This window comes from Talpa occidentalis, unplaced genomic scaffold, assembly GCF_014898055.3.
Source record: "Talpa occidentalis isolate TD23 unplaced genomic scaffold, MPIMG_talOcc4v2.1 talOcc4.4, whole genome shotgun sequence".
NCBI lineage: Eukaryota > Metazoa > Chordata > Mammalia > Eulipotyphla > Talpidae > Talpa > Talpa occidentalis.
In genome coordinates, this window is record NW_023604295.1 from 24,991,620 (window position 1) to 25,012,103 (window position 20,484).

Below are 20,484 nucleotides of genomic sequence, written 5' to 3' on the forward strand. Positions count from 1 at the left end.
TATATACCATTACAAAACACATTTTTCCTGCTTAAGGTGAAAATATTGAAATCACTTTAAATTTGAAAAAATAAAATCTTAAAACTGTATTAAAAATGTCATACACATCACACATTGTTTCCTACAACCAGAAAGAACATATGCCCTCGGCACTATGTATGGTTCAAAATACTGCTTCTCACTAAAAGGAAACTTCTTGGAAATGAGGAAGAACATGTACACAATGAGCTTAGGAGCATCTTGTTATGTTAGAAAGCAAGGAAGCCTTTATCAAAAACAACTAATAAAGTCATGTCTAAAAGACGCAAAAGTCAACTTAAAAAAATTACTTTGGTCAAGACAATTTGACCATTCACAAGAAGTTAAAAAAAGAAGTGCAATAGATATATCAAATCTCTAAATTCACAACCTCACACTGTTTAAAAAAGCATTCTAGGGAAATAGTACTTTCAAAATTGAGATACGAAAGAATGAAGACTTTAAGATGACGTTCCTGTGCAAACTAATCCATAGAATAACCAAATATCTAAAGAAGGAAGTTTCTCTTTGTAGAATTATTGATAGTAAAGACTTGATGAAATTAGAGTATCAGTGTTGGCACATCTATAATAATGACAGATCTAGGCAATGATTATCAAATGGGCACCTAATATCACAAATAGAGACAACTAAATAGTATATTTTTCTTTTCACCACCTCTGAAATACTATGCTACCCTTACCCATTTAAAACAAACAAAAATGCCAAATAACTTGATTTAGGCTAAGCTTTTACATCTAAGTACTAATTTATCAAAATATGCAGAGAAAGAGAGACATTTTACTGCAAGAATACAATTAACAAAATACACAATATGGAAACATTTCAAAAAAATAGAAAGGGAAAAAATATAAGGTGGTAGAATCATAATTTTATTCATTAACAGAATTTTATGTATTGGTTTTGTTGTGATTCTATAACAGCATTGAGTAGACGAGAAAAACTGGTTATTTGGTGATATTAAAAAATTACTGTTAACACCTCATAGCTATTAGGATGACCACTATCAGAAAAATAAAAAAAAACTTTAATGAAGAAAATAAGACGTGTGGTAAAAATGTAGAGAAACCAGAACTCCTGTGTACTTTTGTGAGAAAAATACAATGATGCAGCCATTTAGGAAAACAGAATGGAGATTCCACAAAAAGTTAAAAATAGAATTCTAAGCAGGATCTTAAAGAGATATCTGCACACCCATATTAAGCTATTCATAATAGCCAAAGGCGGAAGCAATCCAAATGTACACTGACATTTGAATAAAGAAAAGATAGTACATACATGCAATGGAGTATCATTCATAATGCATAATGCACGCAGGAAGAAATTTAGCAAATTTTTAAAATAAGGAAATTCTGTCACATATAACAACACATTTCAATTTCACAAGACGAAAAAGTTGTAGATCTGTTATACAACAATGTGAATGTATTTTAATTCTACTTTTAAGCATACTATATTTTTGAAATGGTTAAAATAGTAAATGTTATGTTTATTAAAAGTATTATTAACCTTTTCAAGTAAAAAAGTAGTCATTTTTAAAGTGTGATGATATTGTAGTATGTATTTTTTTTTTTAAGATTTATTTATTTATTTATACAAGTACCAGGGTACAGGCCAGATGCGCGGGAGGGTGAGAGGATTCACCAGAGACAGCGGGAAACAGAACAAGCAGACTGACGAAATACACTGCTGAGGGAAGCAGTGGGCGCGACAGGAGCGGTCTACCGCACCATGTGGGATCCTCGCCGGCCGGCTGGGATCAAACCCATGCTGCAGAGACTGCAGACAGCTTCACAGTGCGGCGCTCAACCGCCTGCGCCACCAGGGGAGGCCCTGTAGTATATATTTTTAAATATGCCCTATCTTTCATAAATACTAATATATTTATAAATGAAATTATGTGATTATATGGATTGGTTCTAAAATAATCGAGGAAATAAGGAATAAAGATGTACATGGGAACACAGTGATTAAAGATGAAACAAAACAGGTGACTATTACAGCTGGATGAGAGTTATGTTTTTCTTTTTTTTCTATGAAAATTTTTACAATAAAAATTGAAACTAATAATATATACCAGTTGGCCAATGGATCCTATTAACGCAATGAGAAACTTACAAAAAAATGATATGAAACACTTATATGGAAAAGTAGCTGTAGGTCATAATGATTTAAGATACAAATTATAGTTAAAATAACGTATCTATGCAACAAGAGTGAGGCAAAAAAAGAACAGTATAAATCCCTCATAATTATGTCAAGAACAAAACTGAGGGTAGGTATTGGAGTGACAGAGGTAACTACTACAGAGTGTTCCATAAACCATTCCTTCATGGCATTTTGAGAGGAAAAAAATATGAGATGCTATATAGCACAGGTTTAACCCAAAACAATATGACATGTCACAAGTTCAAAGGAAATCCACTATTTTGAATCAATATCTATAATTTTACTAGCACATATACAAATCTGTAGAAATGGCTTCAATGGCCTAAGACAGACTTTAATCAATTTGTTTTAATTTTGACCTTCATCTCTAACAAATTTTTGTGCTTTTAATGAGTTAAAAACAATTTTAACAATTGTTAAAAACAATTTATTTGTCAATAAAATGGACAAGTGTCTGAGATAACCTTAAGATACAGTTTACAAGCTGCTCCAAGTAAGAAATGAAACAACATATGTGATATGTGAGTGACACTTAAAAAAAATCACTGGAAGACAGTACTTAGAAGGGATAGCCAGTTGCATAGCACCTGCATCCTCAAGATTCCCAACAGGTCTGTGCAACAGACTCTCAGGGGAGGCATGGCACAAAGAGTCAAGACTCCAATAACCAAGAAGAGCATCAGGTTTCAAATGTGATCTTCAAATAAAAAGCCAAGAGTGGACAGTACAAATGCCAAAGCTGATTTACTGCGGAGCTGCTTCTCATGAGCAACTCTGTAGTGCTCCAGGAGGAAACAGCAGATTTAGCAATGGTTAACGAGTGAAATAAACACCCTAAAAAAAACCCTTCATGAATTAATGAAGAACCATGTCATCATTCAAGTTAGGTAAAGCAGGGGTGGGGGGGTAATGATGCTATTCCCATCATATTCCTCATTAACTGATGGGAAAAAGGAGGAGAAAGGGAGGGGAGGGGAAAGGGAGGGGGAGGGGAGAGGGAGGGGAGGGGTGGGGAGGGGGGAGGGCATCCAAGAGACAGCAGAGATAGAGCCCAGTGGTCTTTCTTGCCGCATAACACAGCTGACAGGTTGTTATTCCACAAAGAAAGATTTCTAAATGATCTTTTACAAAAGGCAAGAATGATTCTCCTGAAAAGTATTCAATAACAAAAAACAGGCAGAATTTTAGACATTTAACTCCCCATTAACTGTAAATATTAGGATAAATGCATTACACTTATACTATTTTAGTAAAATGGAAAAAAATACAACTATCACTATAATTTAACAAGAAAATTCTATTCACAAAATATAGTCCACTTACTAAAATTCAAGATAACTATAAAATAGTACTTTTCATATTGATAACCATAACCAAAAGGTTATAAACTTGTGAATGTACATCTTCAAAGTAATAGGTGATTTTTGGCAAATAATGAAAAATTATTTTAAGTATCTTAAATTACATGTTTTTAAAAAAAGTCTTTAGTCTGAGAACACATGCATTTTGTAAAATTATACAACTTTCCAATTTTCTCATAGGTTCTTAAAGATAAAAGATAAATTAAAAATGCAATTAAAACACTGTGACATTCAGAGTAGGAGGAATTCTTACCATTGGCAGTGCATTGATGTAGGGATGTGCAACTGAATATCCGGTACCACCAATCACAAGTTGTTATTGCTGAGGCTGAGAAAAAGGAAAATAAATTCAGTATATGCTAAAATTCAGTGTAAAAGATTTTCTAAAATTTAGATATATATACTGCTCTTTCATGTCCCCAGTATTATGTTTCTCCCTCAAGCAACTATTGTTAAAAACAGTAACAACTTTTGAAAATACAGCATGTGGCAGACAGTGAATCTAAAACAGTGATGACAATGAATAAAATGAGACTCAAACCAAAGAATAAGCACACAGGGTACCTTTGCCCCTATTCAACTCATGCAAATATTTCTACAATAAGGTCCAGTGATGTTTGTTTGCAATCAGTGATCATGAGCCACAAAGAAAGAATAGTATATTCTAGATATGTTGTTTAGTAAGAGAAATACATGGCTGGTTTTGAAATAATTTCACCTAAAACCTGTTTTGATCTATCAATTTACATTTTACTGTCTTAGTGTTAATTCACAGAAAATATATTCCATGAATCTTTGAACAAGTTGTTTTTCATACCCCTGTCAAAATGATGTTTCTAAAGTGATATAGTGACCAGCACAGATTCCACCACATGCTAGAATTGGGTACAATTTTCTATAAAGAGCACAAGCTGATGGCACAGAAAGGAAGACAGGAATTTTACCTCAAACACCAAAATGGTAAATTAAGTCAGAAACAGTAGGGGGAAAAGTAAGCATATACACTGAATAACTGTAGAAAGATTTTAATGCCTTTAACCTTCCCTCTGATTTCATTTTTAATTGACTGGAACTGTCATTTGTGCTGACGGACAACTAAGTGGTAGTGCTACTATGTAGCTAGCTGGTAGTTAAGTTCTAAAAAGATCTAGGAACTTAAAATAACATTTATTAAACAAGCAACACAATTAATGAAATTATAGATGGTTACATCAACAAACACTATCCCACCAGTCTCTGATGCTTCTAGCCAGGAGAGTCAGCCTGAAGGCATTTTGGCAGCAGATACTTTCTAGCTAGTTGATAGATCTTTTAAAGCACCCATTGGGGAAATGTTCTATAGACATCATGATTAAGTGCAAAGAGAAACTAAATTACTGTTAGATTCTGTTTACATCAGGGTCATGTTATAAGTCTCAATCATTTTACTATATAAAGTTTCTGAAAACTTCTGAACTATAAGCTTTATCAGGCTACCTGTTATCCAAAAACCTGCAGAACATCCTTATCAAAGAAAATTGTTCATTTGATTTATTTAAATTAACATGTGCTAATGAATTATATACATTTTAAAACAAAACCAAATTAAAAGAAAAATAAATATCTACAGTACTACAATCTTATCTACAATATTTTAGATCCTTAAATTTGAATTATCTTCTCAATCACAATGGTTTTATGTCACTATTAACTTATAGCTCAAGACATAATTTACTCTAAGAGCAAGGCTCATCAGTCCCAATAGTGAATATACGCCTATATTTCTAGTATCTTTCTTGCTAATCATCTCTATTTTGTTTCGTGTTTTTCCACCGTCTCCTAAACGATAAGATCATGGCAGGTGAAAAGCTCATTCTAATAGTTTAAAACAGCTCTACCATTTTCTTGTTTCCTCTTATTAGTCATGTTCTTTACATTCTGTTTCTCTGCAGAAAACTTTGCAGGGGTTGACTAAAACGAGATAATATAATCCATGTATCTATGTAGTTACAAAACTCTAAAATATAGTTAAGATAATCTGACAGAATGTGTATTAAAACTATTTGTACTGAAGTAATTAAAGTTGCCAAAAAAAAATAAATAACAAAATCGTATGTATCCTTTACATCTGCCTTTATAATTTCATCTGCTAAACATCCTCTACTCCTAATACCAGGTGACCCTGCCTCACTGTTCTCTGTACTCTGACTGCCATGACATTGCTCATTCCTCTGCCAGAATGTCCTTACTAAATTCTGCCCACAAATCTAGTCTGTCTCTTCTTTCAAGATTCAGCCCAATTTAACTTCCTCCCTGGATTATTCACCCCACAATTTAAAGTGAGAAATATGAGCCTCTCTTACCACACACCTCTCTAACCACAACTGTGTAGTGACTTTTCTTTTATACCTCCCCTTTCAGACACTGAGAACAGCAACCGATTTGTTCCTCTTGTCCTCCACACCACAGAACTAAAAATAGTGCCTTTAACCTGACAGTTCTGAAAATATACATGTTGATATAATATCTACATGTGTAGGAATAAGTACATATGTGTTTGATAATAGGACAGTAGTAAGTAAAACACAGCAAAAGTCACATTGGTAAGGAATAGCTCAACAGCAAATTTTTATTTTAAAAATGCTTAGGTGAGCCTGCTTATACTAATAATTTTAGTGCCACTTCCAGGAAATGGACAATAAAGGTTGACTTTTAGCATTAAAAAGACTGAAGTATAAGTGATCCATCAGATGAAATGAACATAAAACTATCTACTTTGTGTACTATATAAACTAAACACATTTTTTCCTTACTTTTGTAATGAAATAAATGCTTGCAGAATTTGGTTTTGTCTCTAAACAAAAAGCTTTCATTTTGGAATCTGTATTTTAGAACACTTTAGCTAAAATAAATGGAGTATCAATTTTAGAATGGAATCTCAGCATACAAGCAAAACACTGCTGACTTAGCAGACATCTAAAATTCACCACTTTCACAAAATTAGGAGGATTATTTTTAAGATGTAAAATTCTATAAAACAGCACAACTGGGGCCTCCCCGATGGCGCAGCGGTTGAGCGCTGGGCTGCGATGCTGCCCACAGCCTCTGCAGCGCCGGTTCAATCCCCAGCCACCGAAAGAGGGTCTCACGTGGCACGCAGACTTCTCCTGCCGCCCGCTGCTCCCCTCAGCAGTGTACTTCATCAGTCTGCCTGTTCTGCTCTCCGCTCTGGCTCTGGTGGATTCTCTCACCTTCCTGCTCTTCTGACTGTACCCAGTGCTTGTATAAATAAATAAATAAATCTTTTTTTTTTTTTTTTAAAAAGGCACAACTTTATGTTTTGACTGATCTTTAAAAATATTATTCTGCTATCTTTAGAAGTAAATTTACTTGATTTAAAGATTTCTTTAGAAAGCTAATGGATTATGGGATTTTTCCAGGAAAAAGTAAAATCAAATTGCAAGCTCACTAATAATTTAAAGTAAGTAGCAACAGCTAAACTAGAACCTAGTGACCAGTAAGAAATCAGAAAGTGCCCTGGAATCCACTTTAAAACAAAGGTAAGTTTTTAAAAAGTTCTTATAAGCTGGAGAATTTGGGAAAATATCCCAAAGAATCAAGAGAAAAATGTAACAATTTTGCCATAATTAATCTGCTTAGAAAGATTTTATTAAATAAACTGGGCAAAAAAAGTCACAAATAAAGTCAAAATTAAACTGGCACATTCTTGAAAGCACAATAAACAAATTATCTCATATTAGAACAAATTAAAAAGGAATATATTTGTGAATCATGAGTTTCATCTGAATCGTCTCAATTCCAGGGACCCATTTCACAGTAATGACTAGTTAGTTGCCTTCTTCAACCTGGCAATCTCTACTGACATACTGTATTTGGACTGAAGTCTTAAAGCATTATATCCTGTGCTGTCCTCACCCCATTCTCATTTCACATAGAATCACACACACATAATGGTCTACACGGCAATAAGATAGAGTTGAAAAGGGAAAGCTACTCCCTTTAAGATTTGGAACAAGACAAGGATGTCCACTCTCACCATTGTTTTTCAATATAATACTAGAAGTCCTAGAGCAATTAGGCAAAAGACAGACAAGGAATCCAAAAAGGGAAAGAAGTAGTAAAACTACACTACTTGCGGATGATGTGATAATACATAAAAACTCTACAGAAAAACTAATTAAAACAATAAACCAATTCAGTAAAGTAGCAGGTTATAAAATTAACACACAAAAATCAGCAGTCCTCTCATATGCAAACAATCAGTATGAACATGAAATCAAATAAACCATCCTATTTACAATTGTACCCAAAAAAAAACTAAATACCTGGGAATACAACTAACAAAGGAGATGAGAGACTTATACAAAGAAAATTACAAAACCTGGTTAAATAGCAGACAAAAAGAAATGGAAAGATAGCCCCTGCTCATGATCAGAAAATAAACATTACCAAAATGGCCATCCCTACCTAAAGCAATTTACAAATTCCAATAAAAAGCTCAATGGCATTCTTCAAACAAAGAGAGGAAATATTAATGAAACTCATATGGAATCACAAAAACCCTCAAGTAGCCAAAGCTTTCCTGACTAAAAGGGAAAAGAATGGAGGCATTACACTCCCAGGCTTCAAACAATAGTACAAAGCCATAATAAAACAGAATGGTACTCTAACAGTACAAAAAGAGATACACAAACCAATGGAATTGAATTGAAGACCCAGAAATAAAGCCAAACATATATGGTCAATCAATCTATGACAAAGGAGCATAGAATGAACACTGGGAATAGGAAAGACTCTTCAATAAATGGTGCTGGGAAAACTGGACTACTACATGCAAAAGAATGAAACGAGAGTACTACCTCACACCATACACAAAAACCAACTCAAAATGGATAAAAGATTTTGATGTAAGACCTGAAACCTTAAAACATATAAAAGAAAACACAGGCAGAACACTCCATGACACACATCTCAGAAACATCTTTGAGGACTCATCCCCAAAAGCAAAGAATATGAATGAAAGGGTAAACAGCTGCTAATACATCAAACTAAAAAGCTTCTATACAGTGAAAGAGACAATAAGCAAAACAAAGAGCTAATCCACAGATTGGGAGAAAATATTTTCACTCCATACAATCAATAAGGGACTGAGATCAAAGATCTACAAAGAGCTTACACAACGCAAGTAAAACAAAGCAGACAACCCAATCAAAAAATGGCCAGAAAGGGCCTCCCCGGTGGCGCAGCGGTTGAGCTCTGGGTTGCCAAGCTGCCCGCAGCCTCTGCAGCGCCAGTTCGATCCCTGGCCACCGGGCGAGGGTCCCACATGGCGTGCAGACCTCTCCTGCCGCCCGCTGCTCCCCTCAGCAGTGTACTTCGTCATTCTGCCTGCTCTGCTCTCCCCTCTGACTTTGGTGAATTCCGTCACCGTCCTGCACTTCTGACTGTACCCAGTGCTTGTATAAATAAATAAATAAAATCTTAAAAAAGAAAAAAAAAATGGCCAGAACGAAAAGACAATTCTCCAAAGAGGAAATGTAAATGAATCACAGTCATATGAAAAACTGCTCAACACTTTTTGTCAGGGAAATGCAAATCAAAACCACAATGTGATACCACCTCACTGAAGTAAGAATGGCCTACATTAAAAAGTTCCTCAAATTATTAAAAATGGTAAATCTACCATATGATCCAGATATTCCACTCCTAGGAATTTACCCAACGGACACAAAAAACATTAATTCAAAAGGAATTAAACTCCTATGCTTATTGCAGCACTATTTACAATAGCTAAGATATGGAAACAACCTAATTGCCCAAAAACTTATGAGTGCATGATGATGTGGTATAGATACATAATGGAATACTATTCAGCAATCAAAAAAGATAAATTCATGTCATTCACAGCAACATGGATGGAGCTGGAAGGATTATGATGAGTGAAATAAGTCAAAAGGAAAAAAATACCAGATGGTTTCATTTATAGGAGTAATATAGGGTCCCCTACAGGAGTATTACAGGGAAATTGAACAAAGGGTTAAAAAAGGAAAGAAAGGACCTCCCTGCTGGCGCAGGTGGTTGAGCGCAGTGCTGTGAAGCTGTCCGCAGCCTCTGCAGTGGGAGAAATCAAATATTGTACAAAAATGAACAACAATGTAAGAAAATAAAAACAATCAATGAAAGAGAGAGAAGGGGATGCCAGGAGGGCAGAAGGAAGGCGGGAGAGAAGGGAGCGGGGAGGGAGAGATAGAGAGGATGAGAGAAACAATCAGAAAGAAAGGAAGACACTTTAACAGAAGGGAAAACTGGACTACTACGGGATATCTTAATTAAACTGACCTGAAATCAAACTCAAAGAGCTAAAGGCAAAGTAGTCAGACCTAACAGTTTTGCCATCACTACCTATGAATTTCAGGTCCCTTTGTTATTTAAGTAACTTAAGGAAAGGAGTTTCAAATGTTGCATATTACAATCCCAATTTTCTAAAAATAAAATGTGGAAGAACACAAGCTCACAAAAATGACGATTTTAAAACATGCACTGGTGTCTAATTCTTCAGTTGAGTTAGTATTTATGGTAGTATATCACATGTGGTTGAATTTTATAATAAATGTACATCAAAAAAACCTACAGTAGAGAAATAAAACAAAATACTATCAAGCACCACAAAATTTGCTTGTCAGAGAATAAGCAGTGTAATTAAAGACAATAAAACCCACAAACTCATATACTCAGCCACTAAGCTTTTTAAATTAAAGTTTGGTTTCATCAGTTTCTAGTGTTACTCAAAGTCAGATTTAATTTTTAGACACAACATCTACCCAAAAGTTTCCAGTTCACTTGCCTTCAGTGATAAAGAATTTGAACATGAGAAGAGGCTTATGCTCAACTTTACCTGTCATACCCAAAAAAATAAATAAATATGCATTGTCAGTTCCTTTACCAAAAATAGTGAATATATATCAAAAATGTTTAACTACAGCTTATTTCTTTTTCCCTTCCAAAAAACTGTCATTAAATTAATGATGCAATTTATAATTCATAATGTTATAGAAATATGGCAAATTTGAAATTGTTTTCTTTTTAACAACATTACTGTTAACAGCTAACCGTTTTTTCTTAAGTAGTTTGGGAGGAAGAAACAAGTAGAAGGGTGTCAGGAGACAACAGTAGTAACTTAAGGATTTATGAAACAACTGTATGTGGAAAAATAAACTTTCCCTGCTCCAAATTTGCCTAAAACCACACAGTTACCTTAGCACTTAATACACTGGGAGGAGGTGAGAGTACTGATATAATCCCTAGATCTAATTAGGTTTATCACCCTCTTCCCAAAGATTGAATGAGTCAAGAGATCAGAAATTTGAGTACTAGGCCAGTACAACAAAAATCATTCTGTTGAACAATACAGTCCCAATAGAAATTGAACACAGCCAGCGATGAGGGGGTCTTTGATTAACTCTGTCTTACAGAACTCCCTTTCTAGATTCTAATCTGTGACACAATGGATTCCTCTCTCAGATTTAATAGGTCTCAGATAGAATCTATATTATCAGTTGAATTTAAAAACTCCCCCAGGTGATTCTATTAATAATAGGATTTGAAAACCACTAAGACTATATGGCAGGAAAATGCATGATGGGAAATTTTACAAGTCAAATTCTAATTGTTACTCTATTAGGGGGAAGGGAACACAGAAAGATCATTTCTTTTAGCATTACAAAAGTTGTTCTCAAAACCAGAGTGGGAAACATTCTACATCAAGAATAATTAAAACTTAAATTTGATTTTAAGATTAACAATAAGAATGAAAAATTTCAAAAGAAAAGGACAATTATGAGGACATCTTAAAACAGTAATAAACCCAAAAGACAGCAAAATAAAGGACAGAGCATTAAAAAGGAGCACTACTAATATACATATTTACATAAACAGAATGAACAAATGAGACTTGACTATGTATGACAAAATTTTAATAGGTAAAAGCTTAAGAAAGATTTTTTTTTCCTGCTGACTGTAACAGAAATTTGTCACCAAAAAAAAAAAAAAAAAAAAAAACGTGAAAATGCTCAAAGAAAACCTGGATACATCAGTCAACAAGTTAGCATACGGGAATATGATATGGGTTTGTTTGCTTGCCCTGTTCAATTTACTCAGCATCCAGGTGTGCACGACCCGGACCACCAAAAAACTAATACTGCACCTTTGTACAAATTAGAGCCCATCAGGGCAAATCAGGAAAAAGAGAAGCCATATTATGGTACATGGGTAGTAGATTCCTCAGGCTCTGAAACTGAGCGGGTTACATAAGACAAGTTACTTAACCTCAGTTTTCTCACCTGCAAAACAGTTACCAGAATTGAATAACTTCTTGTTTATAAAATTCTAAACACTACCGATCATAGGATTCAAATGCAATCATTTTAAACAAGATCTATAAATAAAAAGACCACTCTCCTCTGAGAAGACAGTCCTTTTACTAGGGAAACTGCTCTCTCTCTCCCCTTTCCCCGTGGATAACAAAAAGACAACTGCCTTTTCTTCAGTAACTCTTATTTATTTACTTTAATACAAAACACTACTCCTCCTCTCCCTACCTATTATAATAGGTAATTATAATAAAGCACTGACTGAGTCTATATAAATACAACAGCTCCAACTTATTTTCATTCATTGCTATGACATGCTCTAGGGTGTGGCCAAAAAAGTTACTATTTTTGGTTTTGCAGGTCACATGGTCAGGGACACAAGTCAACTCTGCTATTATATAATGCAAACCAGTCAGACAATACATAAATGACAGGGCACCACTGTTTCCAATAAAACTCTCTCTCTCTTTCTCTCACACACACACACAAACACACACACACACAGGCAGAGAGGCCATTAACAGTAAAAAATAAACTGGAAATTACTCAAATGATTCCCTACAAACTATACAACCATTCTATGAGAAGGAAATTGTCAAAGGTATTCAAGCTATTAATTTTATGTGACATTTTAGATATGTAAAAGTAAAGTCCAGCCAGAAAAGACTATGAAAACTTGAATAATTCTTTGCCATCTTCACGCATTTCAAACACATTAATAAGGGAAGAAATAAAAGCGAAAGCTTTCTATTCTTTTCTTAAAAACCCACCTCTTTCATATCATGACCCATATAACCCTAAGACCTCATTCTGTAAAATGAGAGTATTATAAAATACTATACTCTTCGGGAATGGTGTTTAGTTTGATTAAGTATATGAAGAGAGAATTGGGCTTAGTATAAAAAATAAATCCTGATTTAAAAGCTAGAGAGTATCTTATTAAATCCCTAAAGATGTTTTCACACAATATTAATACTAATAAATATTAACTAATTTTAACTGCTTATATAGCTTTCAAGGGAAGAAAAGAGTTAAGAAGAATATAATGCCCACATATATATGGTCAACTAAACAATGACAAAGGAGCAAAGAACATACAGTGGAACAAGGAAAGCCTCTTCAATAAATGGTGTTGGGAAAACTACACTGCAACATGCAAAAATAAAAAAAAAAAATTAAAAAAAAACCTACTACCTCATACCATATACAAAAATCAACTCAAAATGGATAAAAAAACTTGAATGCAAGACCTGACACCATAAAATACAGAAGAAAACACAGGCAAAACACTCCAAGACAGACACCCTCTCAAGCATCTTTTGAGAATTCTCCAGAAGCAAGGAAAACGAAGGAGAAGATGAACAGCTGGGACTATGTCAATCTAAAAATTTTCTGTACAACAAGACAATAATCAAAACAAAGAGATAACCTAATGAATGGGAGAAAAAATATTTGCACACCATACAACAGGTATCATTGATATCAAAGATCTAAAAAGAACTTAAACAACACAACAAGAACAAAGCAAACCACACAGTCAAAAAGAATGGGTCACAAAACTAAAAAGACACTTCTCCAAAGCAAGGCAAATAGCCAAAAGGCATATGGAAAAAAAAAAAAAAGCAGTCATCCTCACTAGTTACCAGGGAAATGTAAATCAAAACCCCAATGATACCACCTCACTCTGGCAACAATGGCCCCACATTAAAAAAAAAAAAAAAAAAAAAAAAAAACACACACCAGAAAGAACAAATGCTGGAGAAGATGAGAAGATGTGAGATAAAGGAACCCTCTTACACTGCTGTTGGGAACGTAAACTGGTCCAGACACTATGGAAAGCTGTGCAGAGGTTCCTCAAATTACTAAAACTGCATCTACCATATAATCTAATGAGATTCCCCTCTTAGGAATCTGCCCAAAGGACACAAAAACACTAATTTGAGGGCTTCCCCGGTGGCGCAGCGGTTGAGCGCTGGGTTGCGAAGCTGCCCGCAGCCTCCGCAGCGCCGGTTCGATCCCCGGCTGCTCCCCGGCCACCGGAGGAGGGTCCCACATGGCGCGCAGACCTCTCCTGCCGCCCGCTGCTCCCCTCAGCAGTGTACTTCGGTCCTTCTGCCTGCTCTGCTCCCCGCTCTGCCTCTGGTGAATTCTCTCACCCTCCCGCGCTTCTGACTGTACCCAGTGCTTGTATAAACAAATAAATAAATCTTAAAAAAAAAAAAAAAGAAAAGCATAAAGAAAAACTATATTTGCAGTACAACACGTTTAAAAAAAAAAAAAACAAAAAAAAAAAAAAAACACTAATTTGAATGGAAACCCACACACCTAAGTTTATAGTAGCTCTATTTACAATAGCCAAGGTATAGAAACAAACCACATATCCCAAAATAGATGAATCAAAAAAAAAAAAATGTGGTATATTTACACAGTGAAATACTATTCAGCAATCTAAACAGACAAACTCATGCTATTTGCAGCAACATGGTTAGAGCTGGAAGGGATTATGCTAGCTGAAATTAGTCAGAAGGAAAAAGATAAATACATGATGGTCTCACTTATATGTGGAATATAGAGAAACCAAACAAAAGGTTAAGAAAAAAATCAAAACTAGCATATTGACCATAGAACTGAGACATACGGCAAAGGAGGAGGGATAGGGGTGCAAAACAGAGAGGGATGAACACAAGGGAATATGGTGATGGTTCACAGGTGATATAGTGGCAGGAGAACTATGGGGACTACAACAATGTAAGAAAAAATTTAGTGACAAAAAAACAGTATGATGCTGAAGAAGAAGAAAAAAAAAAAAAAAAAAACTATGACCTAACACAAGATTATAAAAACAGCAATGAGAAGTATTTTTAAAAATACATAAACAACGAAAAAATTAATGAAGGCATAAAAATAACAGAATGGTCCTGGAAATGAACCCCTTGGCCAGACAAAATGGAAGCAAGAAAAAATATTGGCCATAGTTTTGCCATTACTAAATAATGTTCAGCAAGGCAGTGAGAAGAGAGGCATTACACCTATTTTTAAAATAAAGAGAAATGAATTTGTATTTTAGTGTACTCATGTCAATGACAACTAAACACCAAAAATCACTTCTATAATATGCACTAAAATGTTATTGCAAAAAAAAGGTATTCATATTTTCTAACAATCTTAAATCATAATAGAATTCACAAATGAACCTGGGAAAGTAGCAAGAAAATAGTATAGCTGTTTTTTTTTAAACTAGTTCCCGGGCCTCCCTAGTGGCATAGGGGTTAAAGTCTGAGCACTATCAAGCTATCGCCAGCCACTGCGGCCTGAGTGCCCTTTCTGCCAGGAAGCTACCCACATAGCACAGAAGACCTCTCCTGCCTTGCCTGCTGCTCCCCTCAGCAGTGTATCTCAGGAGATCCACCTTGTTCTGCTCCCCACTGTCTCTGGTGAATCCTCCCTACCCTCCCCGCCCCAACCCGCCCCTCTGACCTATATCCCAGTTTTTGTATGTATAAATAAATCTTAAAAAAAAAAAAAACCCTAGTTCCCAAAACTATAAAAAGAATTACACTTAAAACAGTTCTTTAATATCGAACAACCAAAGATGCCATCAACAACAAAAGACCCGAAAGCTATAAATGAACTTTTCCATTAGTGATGCATTAGTTAAGAAAAGGCAAACCAAGAAGAAAACCAGATTCTCCTTCAGGAGACCAGGGAGCTATGTTATGTAAAGCCTATGTTTATGTGTAAAAGGCAAGGGAAATGGTAGGGTGCTTGTTTGTTTACTGACTATACCATTTATCCGGCAATAAACAGAACTCTGGAGAAAAGGAAGGGAAGGGGGAAGGGGGAGATTTTGCAAACCTCTCTCCTAGACACTGCTAACAGAAATGTTAGCACTTGACCAACAATGAAACAAAACTTATTAAAATACATCAGTAAATAAATGCCCTTGCCCTCACAGATTTTGAATTACAGCAGTTTAGAATTAAACCTACTTACTGGCTATGCAGAATATACTAAGTGCGATGAAAAACTAAAAACCCAAGTAGGGTAAAGGGACTGGATGTTTTTGGCGGGAAGGGAGGAGGTGGTGTCCTCAAGTTGCAGAAATAAGTAGATGGTCAGAACTGGTTTGTTATTTCAGTTGAGAGCTGGCAAGATACTTAGGAAGCTATAGTCTGTTCTATGCTCCATATGCAGTAATCAAATGTGAAGATGCCTTATCTCAGTAGTGTAATTCCAGTGTTGGGAGCCATAGCCAGACCATCAGTATTCCCAAACTAGGTCATTTATGTTTCCATTACTCTTTCTGTGAAATATTTCTTCGTGCTTACATCTTCCTGTATTGTAAAGCTATAATTCCTACGAGACATTTTAAAAGGTTTATTTGCATACTTAGCATGACATTCATCTTCATTTTCCAAATGAAGGTGGGAGGGAGCAACGAGGCAAGGTTGCCCAGTGGTCTATAGAGGAGGACTATGGGTTCTTGGTGGTGAGTGCAATATGGTAACATACATACAAAGAGGTACAAAGCTGTATCTTTAGTCATATAGAGTGTTGTAAACCAACATTACCTCGATTGAAAAAAAACTTAAAAAAAAAAAAAAAGGCACCATACCCAGATTAAACACTCACTTTCTTAGCCTTTCCTGCAGCTAGAAATAGCTATACAAAACAGCCTGGCTAATGAGGGGTGAGGGGAAGCAGGCCACAAGAGAACACTAGGGAACCTTTTGGTTTCCTTAAAATAGAGACCAGATGTGGCACTCCTTCCTTCTTAAACAGGACACCCTGCAGCAATGGCCATTTTTCAATGGCGTGATGGAATAACCTCACAATGAAAAGGAGGAAAAATAGCAACTTCCTGCCTTTCAATTTGTTGAAAACAGTTGTTAAAAGTTGCTTGAAGCCCAGTATACATCTTTCTCCCCAAAGATATGCCACCTAAAGTATTTCAAACTTTGTAACAATTTACTTCATATCCCACCCCAAATTTGTTCCTCTTCCCATATTCTCTGTGCATAGCTCCATCCTCCCAGTGTCATTCAAGCTATAAGTATGGTTCCTTCACCTTCCTCATCTACATCTAGCCACTAAACACCACTGTTTGCTATCTCTGGAGCATTACTTGACAACTGTGTTTTTAAAAGTTTCCCAAATTAACCATATCTACAACTTTGGGTATGTTGTATCCTCTGGCTAAATTTTAGATCACCTATATCCCACGTAAGCACTATCACCGATGTGGATATTTATTTTATATGCTTGTTTCCCCCTTCACTAGAAGGTATGTATCTTGAACCATGTCTTACTCAGCTTTCTAATTCTACATACCTAGAACAAAGTATGACAATCATATTAAAATGTACACTTCTCACAAAATAAAGAGGTTAAAATGAAGACTTCATCTACCCAGGTATTATAATTATCAATTACAATAAAATTGTTGGGAATTTTTTACTACCTCACAAAATCAATTTAATGAAAAACAAAAATAAATAATCTGAAATTGAGAACACTGGAAATATATTTGTACCAAAAGCAAAATATAAGAACCATGACCAATTATTTAATAACCACACCTTTTCATAACATAGCACAGTGATAAAACATTTTTAAAGCATTTTTAACAGCAGTTCCAGTCTGTTACAAATACAGATACAAATCTAAAAACATAACCACTGCTTCTGAAGGCCATTTCCTAAGTTTTGCTCCTTTAGGATATGGGTTGATGTTGATCTTGTGATTTAGGCCAGAGTAGAAGAACTGGGAAGCAAAGGAGAAATGCATCGAGAGAAAGTACCAACAATCTGAAGTCAGTTCACTGAGGTTTAAGGTTTGGTATTTTTCCAATATTCTCCTACAGACAAAAACTGGGGAGCCTATTCCATGAAATCAAACAGTTTACAATAAGCAGTGACACCTTTCATCATCAGTTTCTAATCCCAAGGTTCTAGATAAAAAGAACCAGGGAAGAAAAGACAAATTTGCTTTACTGACATTCTAACACTGCAGGAAATAATATCTCAAAGAATATGGATGTCTTTTAGGTTATTTACTATAATAAAGGTGCGTATAATTTTTCAAATCTAGGTTTATTGGTGACTACTATAAAAGTATATCCCTAACTCATACTGCCCATCACTTTTATTTCTCGCTTTCCTCTACATTTGCTCTCTCTAACCATACCAAATTCCCTAATCCTTCCACATTCATTTAACAATCATATGCCAGGACACTACATTACAAAAATACAACTTCCAAAACAAATGTCTAGTTCTTTATGATTCAACCATATTAGCACACACACTCAAACATTTACATTGTCTGCCATTTCGAAGCTTCATCTGTTCTTGATTAAATTCTAAGGATTTAGATAGAAACTACACAAAGAACTGCCAGAATATTGTGACCCTACCACATACCAAGCATGAGACATAAATTATATACTGGTTATTTAACCTCTCTAAACCTGTCTCCTCAATTGTAATATATGAATCTTAACACTATCAACAGAAGGGTGGTGTTACAAAAACAAGAGAATGTATTATCAAATATGTAATAATAATTTAATATAAAAAATGGTAACTATTAGTCTACTATATTCTGTGTGCTTTATGAACATTAGAGTTCCTTTTTAACAAAAAAGAATACATTTTTTTCCTAAATAGACCTGTATTGGCATTCCCAAAATGGGAAATACCCATTTTTAATATCACAGCAAGATATGGATTAATCAAGTGTCCATGTTTTAAAGAACTATTAGTCTATCATTCCTGTTCCTAACACCCAAATAATAGCTGAGAGGCAATTAAACTACTGCTTAAGCAAGCAACACTTGAATTCCTAGGAAAAATATTTGCAGTGATAGCAAATAATTAGTAAATTTAATAAAGTTTCCATTAAGCTTTCTCCAAAATATACAGATTTAAAAATAGTGCCTTTATTTTGGTTTTGAAAGTCATATAGATTACTACCTATATAACCTGGAATTATTTTCCTTCTAGATACAGCATCACAATGATTTTAAAACTTTAATAAGAAATAACTTACATTGGGCCTTCCTGGTGGCGCAAGGGGTTAAGTCTCAGCACGATGAAGCTATCAGCAGCCACTGCTCACAAGTTCGATCCCTGGTCAGGGAGCTGATCCACATGGCACAGCAGACCTCTCCTGTCTCACCTGCTGCTCCCCTCAGCAATGTATTTCAGCACATCTGCCTGTTCTGCTCCCCATTCTGTCTCTGGTGAATCCTCTCACGCTCACCTCCTCCCCGTACCTCTGGCCTGCACCCCAGCTCTTGTATGCATAAATAAAATAAATCTTAAAAAAAAAGAAAACTTGTAGTTTCCATTCCAGGAAGTTTCCTATAGGCCATGTAAGCTCTCAGTTTTCCCTGGTGTTTATTATCCTAGACAATTTAATGTGCTCTAAAAATTCTACTAACATGCATCTTCTCCAATGTGTAATAAAGACTAACAGTTTGATTCACTCTTAATTTTGAAATTTACTAGTGACTAATTTTCTAATTTAAGTCAGCAAATTTCATTTGGCAATTAATGAATTCCACTTTATTTCCACATCATTGATTGCAAGAAATAGAAAGGAAAACTGGTTATTTCATTCAAAGGGTAGAAAAACAGTAGTGAAGAGTAGAATGGATTTAGTGGAAGTGAAGTATCAATCAGTAACCACTGAACATTCTGACCCCATCAATTTGCCATTTTTCACACTGTGCAAGGCAGTAAAAGCAATCAGAAATCAGGAGTCATTTAATATCATTTTTAAAATATTTTAAAATGACACCATTTTAAAAGTCTGATATTTTTCTACTTCATTGTTCTCAACCATAAATTCGTGACACAGTTGTAGAATGCACAAGCAATGACTACTAGTAAGTTACATTCCAATGAACTGGTTCCATTCCAGGCCAACATAGGTCATGTTCCTTCAAAATCATTTGATCTCTTCAAACTCTTCAAGTGTCCTTAAAACATTCATTCATTCAGGGGCTTCCCCTGGTGGCGCAGCAGTTGAGTGCTAGGCTGCGAAGCTGCCCAGTTGGATCCCCCACATGGCGCGCAGACCTCTCCTGCCACGCTCACTGCTCCCTCAGAGTGTATTTCATCAGTCTGCCTGTTCTGTTCCCAGCTCTGGCTCTGGTGAATTCTCTCACCCTCCCATGCTTCTGACTGTACCCAGTGGTGGTATAAATAAATAAATAAATATTTTTTTTTAAAAATCATTCATTCAGTGCTCATTTAAGAATCACAGAGTTTACTTCATTCCAAATGATAGAACAGCATTTTCTAACCATACTACCCATGCAAAAACTAGAAGTCAGAAATTGGTTCAAATTTTAAATCTCCAAAGACAAACTCTGGAACATTACTTGGCAGTTGTTGGATCTCCCTGAATTCTGTCTCTACTTGGATATACATTCCTAGGCTAAGAGGAAATTGTACAGAGAGGACAAAAAATATCAGAATTTTGTTTAAAGTATATGTAGGATGACCTGTTGCTATTTGATGCATTTGTTGCTATAAAAT

The 20,484-nt window shown here is 35.3% G+C and overlaps 1 protein-coding gene across 11 annotated transcripts in view; it reads right to left on the minus strand.

The window, feature by feature from the left end:
- The window catches only part of TBL1XR1 (TBL1X/Y related 1), a 167,548-nt gene that overhangs the window by 80,183 nt on the left and 66,881 nt on the right, over positions 1-20,484 (minus strand). For all 11 annotated transcript variants that reach the window (XM_037525118.2, XM_054700380.1, XM_054700381.1 and 8 more), the window contains one exon: positions 3,823-3,897. The gene's annotated coding sequence lies outside the window, so the exon portion shown is untranslated. The remainder of the gene's footprint in view (positions 1-3,822; positions 3,898-20,484) is intronic.